Raw genomic sequence first — 9,228 nt, 5'->3', positions numbered from 1 at the left:
GGTATTACCATTACATGTAAGTTATACCTTTTGTAGATGTCTCATAGTTTTGGATATTCTGTTCTGAGTGGTTTTTTTTGGTCTTCTTTTTTCTCTTTGCTTTTCAGTTTTGGCAGTTTCTACTGAGAATTCCTCAAGCTCAGAGATTCTTTCCTCAGCTATGTCCTATTAATAAGCTCATTAAAGGCATTCTTCATTTCTGTTATAGTGTTTTTGATCTCTAGCATTTTTTTGATTCTTTCTTAGAATTTCCATCTCTCTGATTACATTGCCCATCTGTTCTTGCATGCTGTCTACTTTATCCATTACAGCTCTTAGCATATTAATCATAGTTGTTAATCATTCCCAATCTGTTAATTCCAGCATCTCTGCCACATCTGAGTCTGAGTCTGGTTCTAATGCTTACTCTGTCTTTTCAAACTGTTGATTTTGCCTTTTAATATGCCTTGTAATTTTTTCTGGATAGCTGGACATGATGTACTGGGTAAAAGGAATTGCTGTAAAAACGCCTTTAGTATTGTGATGGTAAGGTGTGGGATTAGGTCTCAGTCTTGCAGTGTGCCTGTGCCTCTGCACTGTAACACTTCGCAAGTGATTCTGAGTCCCCCAGCACCACCCCTGGCCCCTTAGTTGGGACAGGATGGCTAGAAGGGGCTGGACTTGGGCATTTCCCTTCCCCTAGGTCAGTTAGGCTCTGATGAAACCCCAGCAGGTTAGGCTCTGGTTCAATAGTTTCTCCTGGGGGCAGAATTTGTTAAGAAGTACAGAATCCTCTGGCAAATTTCACAGTGGTTCCTTATTCCCTCCCCAATAGAAGCACAAGGGGACTTCTCTCCAACATTCATTATGAGAAACTAGTTGAGCAGTTGGAGGCAAAACTCACAAATGCCTGAGGATCCTCCTAAGACTGGGTCCCCTTGGAGTTTCTGACTTTCAGACATGTCTACACTGAGCCTCCAGCAACTCATCAATTACAGTTTAGGATTTCCTCTCCCGGCACTGGTTCTTTCAGAGATTTCTGCTCCAGCAGTAAGTTGTGATTCTCTGTATCTGCCTGTCTGTCTCTCCAGTTTTGGGGGCAGTTGTTTGCCCTGTGGCCTCACTTCTCTTATGGATCTAAAAAGAGCTGTTGATTTTTCAGTTTGTTCGGCTTTTCACTTGTTAGGATGGAATGGTGATGTCCAAGCTCCTTACATGCAGGACTGGAAACCAGAAGTCATTTCATAACATTTTCATTCAAATAACACATTTAGACTGAAGCAGCGAATTATAATAATATACAAATACAGTTTTAAGATAATCCTCTTTATATTGCCTGAGACAATCTTTTCGGGGGGGGGGAGGAGAAGAGATATCGTATTTATGTTATGAATTGGATAACTTTTAAGCTTCAATAAAAGAAATATGCATTATATTGAGAAAATAAATCAATTTAAACATAATATAATCAAGGAGACTATAGGCCTTTATAGCTTCAGGGAATTAGTGTTTTAGGCTGCTTACATTTTAAAGCATGTTTGCAAATTGTACTGTAACTACAAAGGTCAAGCAGGCAGTAAGGATTAGGGGATTGGTCCCAAGACTGAGATGTACCGTAGTAAGGGACCTAGTTCCAAGTTCTCCGTCTCCATCTTGTCTCCTTCTCTTTTCTCTCCTCCTCTTCCCCAAGTGGCTGACTGTTGGAGCTCCTACTCCAGGTTACTAAAGCTGAAGAAGCTCCTGCTTCTAGTATTTAAAAGAAAATAAAGTTGCAAGATGAGGTTGGAGAGAGACCTAGTGGGTTGGGAGGTTGGCTAGATAATGAAGATCCTTGCTAGCCACTAAAAAATGTACGGATTTATATCTAAATGCAAGAGGAAGCCACTGAAGGATTTTAAAGCAAAGGAGTGATGTGATCTGATTTACCTTTTAAGACATCTGTTTTCACTGTCAAGTAGAAAATGGATTGGAGGGGATATGAATTGAGATTAGAGAGATGGCTACCAATTAGGCATCATAAATGATGAGTACTCTATCAGTTAAGATTCTAAATCTTGATTGTAAACAAAAATTAATGCCAGCTGATTTAAGCAGAAAAGCAGGTTTTTTAAAGAACATTTGGTAGTTTGCAGACTCTACAGGAATAGGGGAGAACAAGGCTGGGAAGGAAGTTTAACTGCCAAAGTCACTCCACAAAGTTCAGTGAGGTCATTACCATTGCCAAACCCTGGACACCACAGCTTGCCCCACTGCCGCCACTGACACCAGACAAGGAATCTGGCCACGAGAGCTAGAACCACCTCCCACCCCACACCCCCATATGCTGCTGACATCTTTGAGGTACTCATCATCTGCTCTACTCATTTGAATAGATTTTCTACTGTCCCTTTTTCATTTTTTTTTTTCGGTGACAAAGATTAGCCCTAGGCTAGCATCTGTTGCCAGTCCTCTTTGTTGAGGAAGATTGGCCCTGGGCTAACATCTGTGCCCAGCCTCCTCTACTTTATATGTGGGACACCTGCCACAGCATGGCTTGATAAGCGGTGCATAGGTCTGCGCCTGGGATCTGAACCTGTGAACCCTGGGCTGCCCAAGTGGAGTGTGTGAACTTCACTACTATGCGACTGGGCCAGCCCCTCTACTGTCCTTACTTTTTATGGTTATTGGTTACTGATATAAAGTTTGGATGCATCTGATTGACCGACCAAGCCTACGTCACATGCGTATGCTCCAGATGCAAAGGAGGCTGGGTAAACAAGTATTTGGAATTTTTGGCATCTAGGGTGTCAGGTGGCCTCTGCCTCCCAGGAAGACTCATTCACTGGGCAATACCTCAAACACAGGCAGGAGGTCTGCATGCTGGCAAGCTGAGAAAATGGCACATGTCCAACACCAGCATGGAAAACTTGGTACAGTAGATTGAGTTGTGACCCCTCTCTATGCCCTTTGCCATGTAACTTTGCAATCTCCCTAACTAAAAGCATATTTCTCCATCCCTTGACTTTTCCCTTAGCTATGTGACTTGTTTTGTCTACGGGAAGTTAACAGATGTAATACAAGCAGAGGCTTGAAATGTACTTGGGTGATTGAACATCGTCTTGTGTTTCTGCCATCATGATAAGAGGAACTTGTGCTGGCTTGCCCACTCTTCCAAGGAAGCTGAGACATGGAGCAGACCCACACACCTGCAGTGTGAAGCCAACCTGTCTCTGCCACTGCAGTCGAGATCAGCCAACCTCAGCTGTCCTGCAGGTAAGTGAGAGCCGGCTGAGATCAGCAGCTACTTGTTGTATGCCTCTGAGTTTTTATGGCTGATTAAGCAGCAATAGCTGACCAGATACACTTGGAGAGTACTTTGAGGATCTCCACAAAGGTGATGAAAAAGTTGGCAAGTATATGAAACCTTTAGTTACAGGAACAAGGAATGTTCCCTAGAGTGTGGATGTCTTTTTTGTGTGTGTGAGGAAGATCAGCCCTGAGCTAACATCTATTGCCAATCCTCCTCTTCCCCCCCACCCCCAAAAACCCAGTAGATAGTTGTATGTCATAGTTGCACATCCTCCTAGTTGCTGTATGTGGGACGCGGCCTCAGCATGGCCGGAGAAGCGGTGCGTTGGTGCGCGCCTGGGATCTGAACCCAGGCCCCCAGTAGCGGTGCACGTGCACTTAACCGCTAAGCCACGGGGCCAGCCCTGGGTAAGTCTTAAAGGGACCTGTCTACTAAGCTTTACTGTGAAGAGTGACCATTTAAGTCTCCATATGCATGGATGGTTTTCAAAATCCTCTTACATTTATATACTGTTCTGTACTGTTTTATGGTTTACAAAGCATTTTTGCAAACGTGATCATATATTCAGCAGTACTACTGTCATCTCACCCAAGAAGCCTTGCCCATGGCCCCTCCACTGGAGTCTCATAACACCCCCGTGACTATCTCTATAATACATCTTCCATATTAGAATGAAATTACCTCTCTACGTGGCTCTCTCCCACTAGAGTGAGAGCTCCTTATATTCATTACACATTGCTTGGCACTCAATAATTTAGCCTTCTATGTGATTGTCACTTTTCTGCTCAACATTCCCAAAGGTTCCCCATCTCACTGTGAGTAAAAGCCAAATTTTCCTTATGATTGTTTATCAAATTACAAATGGCTTCCTGCCTACCCACCTGATCTTACTTCCTTTTTATTCACACTGGCCTCCCTGGTGGCCTTAGCTTTGAACAGACCAAGCAACTTCCTATTCCTTCTGTCTAGAATATTCCTCCCCAAATATCCATATAGCTCACTTTCCACCTTTGTCTCTACTCAAATGTTGTATTAAATGCTTAACTTCCCTGACCCAATATATTTAGCATACTAACCTTCTCTGCCTTTTCTCTACTTTGTCCACTGTTCTATCTCGAGGACTTAGAAGTAACAAAGCTGTAACAAAGCTCATAAATATCAAACGCATAAAAGTTCACCTGAATATAAAATTAAAACAGATGGCATCTGTGTTGACTGCTTAGAGCTCTAGATAAACTCATTCTAATCCCATAATTTAGTTTTCCTATGGAATGCCAAAATTTATGGCATAATTCCAACATCCCATTTTATAGTGGTGAGTTAAGCAGCAGTGAATGGAATGGATAATACAAGGCAGTTGTGCTCTATTCCCATTGTTACTTGTCTTGGATAAAAGGTAAATTAATAAAGCCCTTCTGGAAAATAAATTAGTGATACATAGTGGTGCATTCATGAGCCTTAAAAATGTTCATATTTTATGACTTAGTTAAAAGTTCATTTTAGGATTTATGAATGGAGAATAGAAATTAACATATGAAGATTACACACATTTCTGGTAATCAGAGCAATCAAAACCTAGTTTGATAATTTCTACTTAAGAAATTCTTCCAAATGGGTTTTTTCTAAAATATTTTAAAAGCATCATGTTCATGATATGAAAATAGCAGGAATCTAAAGTGTATGTATGTAGTTGATATTATCAACTATATAAAAAGATGTCTGGAGAACTCTAAGACAAGTTGTGTGATACAGGTACTAGCCTAAGAAGACGAATCCATATCCAGAACATTCTTTACAATTAGTACTACCGTCCCCTTTGCAATGGAAGCAGCTCGATTTAATAACTACCTATTGCAATTATTCCCCTCAAAGTATATTTCGCATTGGAGCTCAGGGTTGGTTATTATTACTAGCAAGTTAGTAGTAATAGTAATGTTTAGCCTAAGTGACAGACATCCAAATGGAGGATATATATTCATTGCCTTTCCTATTACCAACCCTCCTATCTTGCTAGTGCCAAGCCATTAACCATATAATGAGACCATTAGACACTGTCCAAGAGATACCCAGGAACTGATTCTCTCTCAGACCAAGACAATGATATATATAACTGCTCTTAGTTCTCAGTGGGAAGATTTCTGTTATCCATCAGGGTCACCTGAGTGGGTCTTTACATCAAGCAGTCTGATTCTGGAGGATGCTAGCATACTGGGTAGAGAGCCAACTACGAACCAGGCTCAGGTAGGATGGTGAGGTGGTTCAGGTACCTGTGGACTAAACCAGTCATCAGCAAGCTATGCCTGTAAAATGTCAGCAATTATTTTCAGTTTTGTAGATTGTATGGTATCTGTCACAGCTACTCAACACTACCATTATAATGTGAAAGCAATTATATACAATGTGTAGGTGAATGGGCATGGCTGTGTTCCAAAAAAACTTTATTTACAAGATTAGGAAACACGCCAGACTTTGTTCATAGGGTGTAGCTTGCCTACTTCTGAGAACTAAAAAATTCTTGAGGCAGGATGGAAAGGTGAACCACCGTCCTTTCCAGATAAATGCATAGTTTCTCATGTTAATGTTTCATAATTGTAGGAAAAACTAATTTTTAGATTAATAGCCACATACCAAATGCCAGGGTCCACATTTGTTCCAATAAGTAAACTTTATCATCACCCATGTTTAAAATCACCAAGTAAAATACTCATCAGTCTTACACACTGGCCAAACCGTGTAAGTGAATGGGAAAGGTAAATCATCATGCCTGCATCTCTGAAGTATTTCTGAGAGCTACTGCTCTTTGCAATCCACAGGGATGTGATACTGAGTTTTTATATACTATTTTAATAGGAAGGGGGAGTCCTAATGGCTTCCATTTGGTCTTTATCCCAAGGTTATGAGGATTCTCCTAGTTGTTGAGGATACTAGGAAAACCACCAAAGGATGAATATGAAGTTCCACTAGGCCTAGCATGAAATAGATTTGGATCAGAATCCTATTCTTCATCTATTTCCCATAACCCTCCATTCTGACTTTTGCTTACACTGGTGTCCTTGATTCCCACAAACTAGTTTAACTGCAAGCCAGTATCCAGTATTTCTGAGTAAGTTTCGATATTTCTTTCTCTAATACACAGTTAAATGGGTAAATGGTTGTAGAATGCCTTGGCAAAAGTAGTAAGGTTCATCATACGCACAGGTGGTTCTTTTATATTGGGTTTCGGGCCTCTTCAAAGGGCTGTGTCTACAATTTCTCTAGTGTTCAGGCCAACTTCATGAGATCCAGAGGTTTTTGGTTATATGATCAATTAAGACCTTAGTGTGTTAGAGGAAGCAAAACAGCTGGTCTGTACACAAATATCAACAAATCCAGCCCAATCCATCCTCAAAATCCATTCCTTGTAAAATTTATCAGTTTTTGATAATATAAATAAAATGCTGTTTCTTCTGGGTGAACAAGACGACTCTTTCCCAGTCTAATTCATAATTCCTCCCCTTGAGCCTTCCCAAGTTGCAATACTGATTAATGGGAAATGAGGGTTGAGAATTGTTAGTTTTATCCTGAGGCACACTTTCCGTATGCAAAGTGAAGCAACTTGAAAGCACTTCGTAAGGCTTGGCGTTCTCAAAGGCCTCCAAAAAATATTTGTGCCAACTGTTGGGAGCCTACTTATTTCCTGAATAATCTGCCTTCATGAGACCATAGTATGATTACAAATTTTAACTATTTTAATTCAGCAATCCTCCAAATCAACTTTGCATTTGGTTTCAGTAATCTTAGCCCTACAGCCATAAGCAATATACTGTTAGTATGGGCATATAAAAATCCTGGGTTCCTTTGCCTTGAGGCAAGAATTTCAAGACTTTATTTATCCTATCCCTAAAAGTATCCAAGGGGCCATTCTCTCCCATGGTTCTGACAATTCTTTGTCCATTTAAATTGGTCTTGTTAGCCGTTAACCCAAGGGACCCCAAAGCTTCTCCTTTCACGGAACCAGATGACTACCATCACAGCCAACAGACTACTACTCACTCCCTATCCCAGAATAGGAAAGGCATCTCAACACTGTTCAGCCCATCTTAACCTGGTAAGTTCCAAATTTTCAAGGTCTGCTGCCCCTAACACACTTCTGGTAACAATTTCTACTTAGTCAAAATTCTTCCATATCCAAAAGTCAGAAAATCCAACTGATACTAGCTTAAAAAAAAATCTTTTTATTGGCAGGATAATGGATGGCTTACATGAATTAGTTTAATTGCAAGCCAACACCTTCTGGGATGCATCTATTAGGCATGGTTGCATTACAAAGGAGCTCTAGACCCTGGGCAAATTAGAGGGCTGGGCAATCTTTCTATTTCTTACCCCACTCACTCTAATGCAACAGAAAGACAGGGGTCTTTGGCTAGGGCAGCTCAGTCAGTGAAACCTGCACCAGATGCCCACTTTTCTAATCCCCAATGCCTTGGTGCTGGCCTACCCTTTCCCCTAGAGCAAAGCAGCTATAAGCAGTACCATGTTCCTTCATATACACACATCACTACCAAACTATGCTTCTCAGCCTTTATCTATCCGTTATAATTCAACCCCTTCTGGACCACATTCTAAAATGCAACTTGCACAACTACGTGAGGGGCCAATTCTTATTCCAAAACTGATTGAGAATAGATTTTAAATCTAGCAGGAACAGAGTAACTTACTTTCAGATGCTTACTGGAAACACTAACAGGCAGGGGTAGAATTCTAGGTATATATAACAGCTATCAAAAGCATGAGAGGCATACATTTGAGATACTCTGCCCAGTTAAGTTTGACAAATTAGGACTGCAAATATTGTCTATGCTTTCAATCTGGTTACCCAGATTAGAGTCAGAATGGCATCATGATTAAGAGTACAGACTATGGATTGAGACTTCCCAGGTTCTAATCCTGGTATTCCCACTTTAGCTGTTTGACCTAAGGTAAATTACTCTATGTCCTATGACTGCTACAGACTAAATAATATCTTTAAGTACTATAAAAGTTAGCAGGCTAACAAAATCAAATTACCTGTATATAGCATTTTCCCTAGAATTGGCCATGAAAATAACCTAAACTCAGAAGAAACAATACTGAGAACATGCATTTCAGGCATCCTCAGGGCAAATGTGGAGATTAGAGTTATTTAATATAATGTCATCCCCAAGTGGAGAGGATCTTTCCAATATCTCGAGTTATTCACTCAATGTATTTTCTAGGAATATACAATTTATCCGTTAAAAAAAAAAAATAGCAAAAAGAATACATCTCAGCCCAAGGGATACTGCATGAGGGACTAAAAACTATAAAAGAACTCTAAAGTAACGTTAAAACAAACAAAATCTTTGTAAACTGAGTTGTACCAGCCTTTTAACTCTTTTCATTTGCATTTATTTAAACAGTTCTCAAAACATTTGAGTGAAATTGGGCCTCCTTTGGTAAGCAAAGGACCTGAAAATAATATTTAAAAAATGAACAGGCAAAGTCTTCAGTTCATCCATAACACAAGTGTAGTGTTCCCTTCTCTTTTCCCAAACTCTGAAGCACCCAGTTTTTTCATATAGTCTAAGAGCTAGAAGAACAAGCGTACATTTGTGGTGGAATGTATTGTCACTTGCTGATAACTAGTTGAAATACCATTATCCCCTTGTAACAGCTTTAAGAAATAGCCTTTTTAAGGCATACATTATGTAACTCTTTTCTTATTCCCTGCGATATATAATACAGATTACATAAAGGCTGACAAATCCACATTTATATAAGCATTAAGCATTTGCTGTATTGAAAAGATCTTTAGTTCTAATACTAGCAGTACAGAGTTACAAAGCATAATTTTTAACACTTAGTTGCAGGTATATTAAGTATGGTATGTTTCATGGACTGGAGGAAAATGGGCATTTTTGTCTTCAATTTTACTACTGACAACCTAATCTGAACAGTTCTGC

Source organism: Diceros bicornis, chromosome 15 (assembly GCF_020826845.1).
Source record: "Diceros bicornis minor isolate mBicDic1 chromosome 15, mDicBic1.mat.cur, whole genome shotgun sequence".
Taxonomy (NCBI): Eukaryota; Metazoa; Chordata; class Mammalia; order Perissodactyla; family Rhinocerotidae; genus Diceros; species Diceros bicornis.
Note: the sequence above shows the minus strand (reverse complement) of the source record.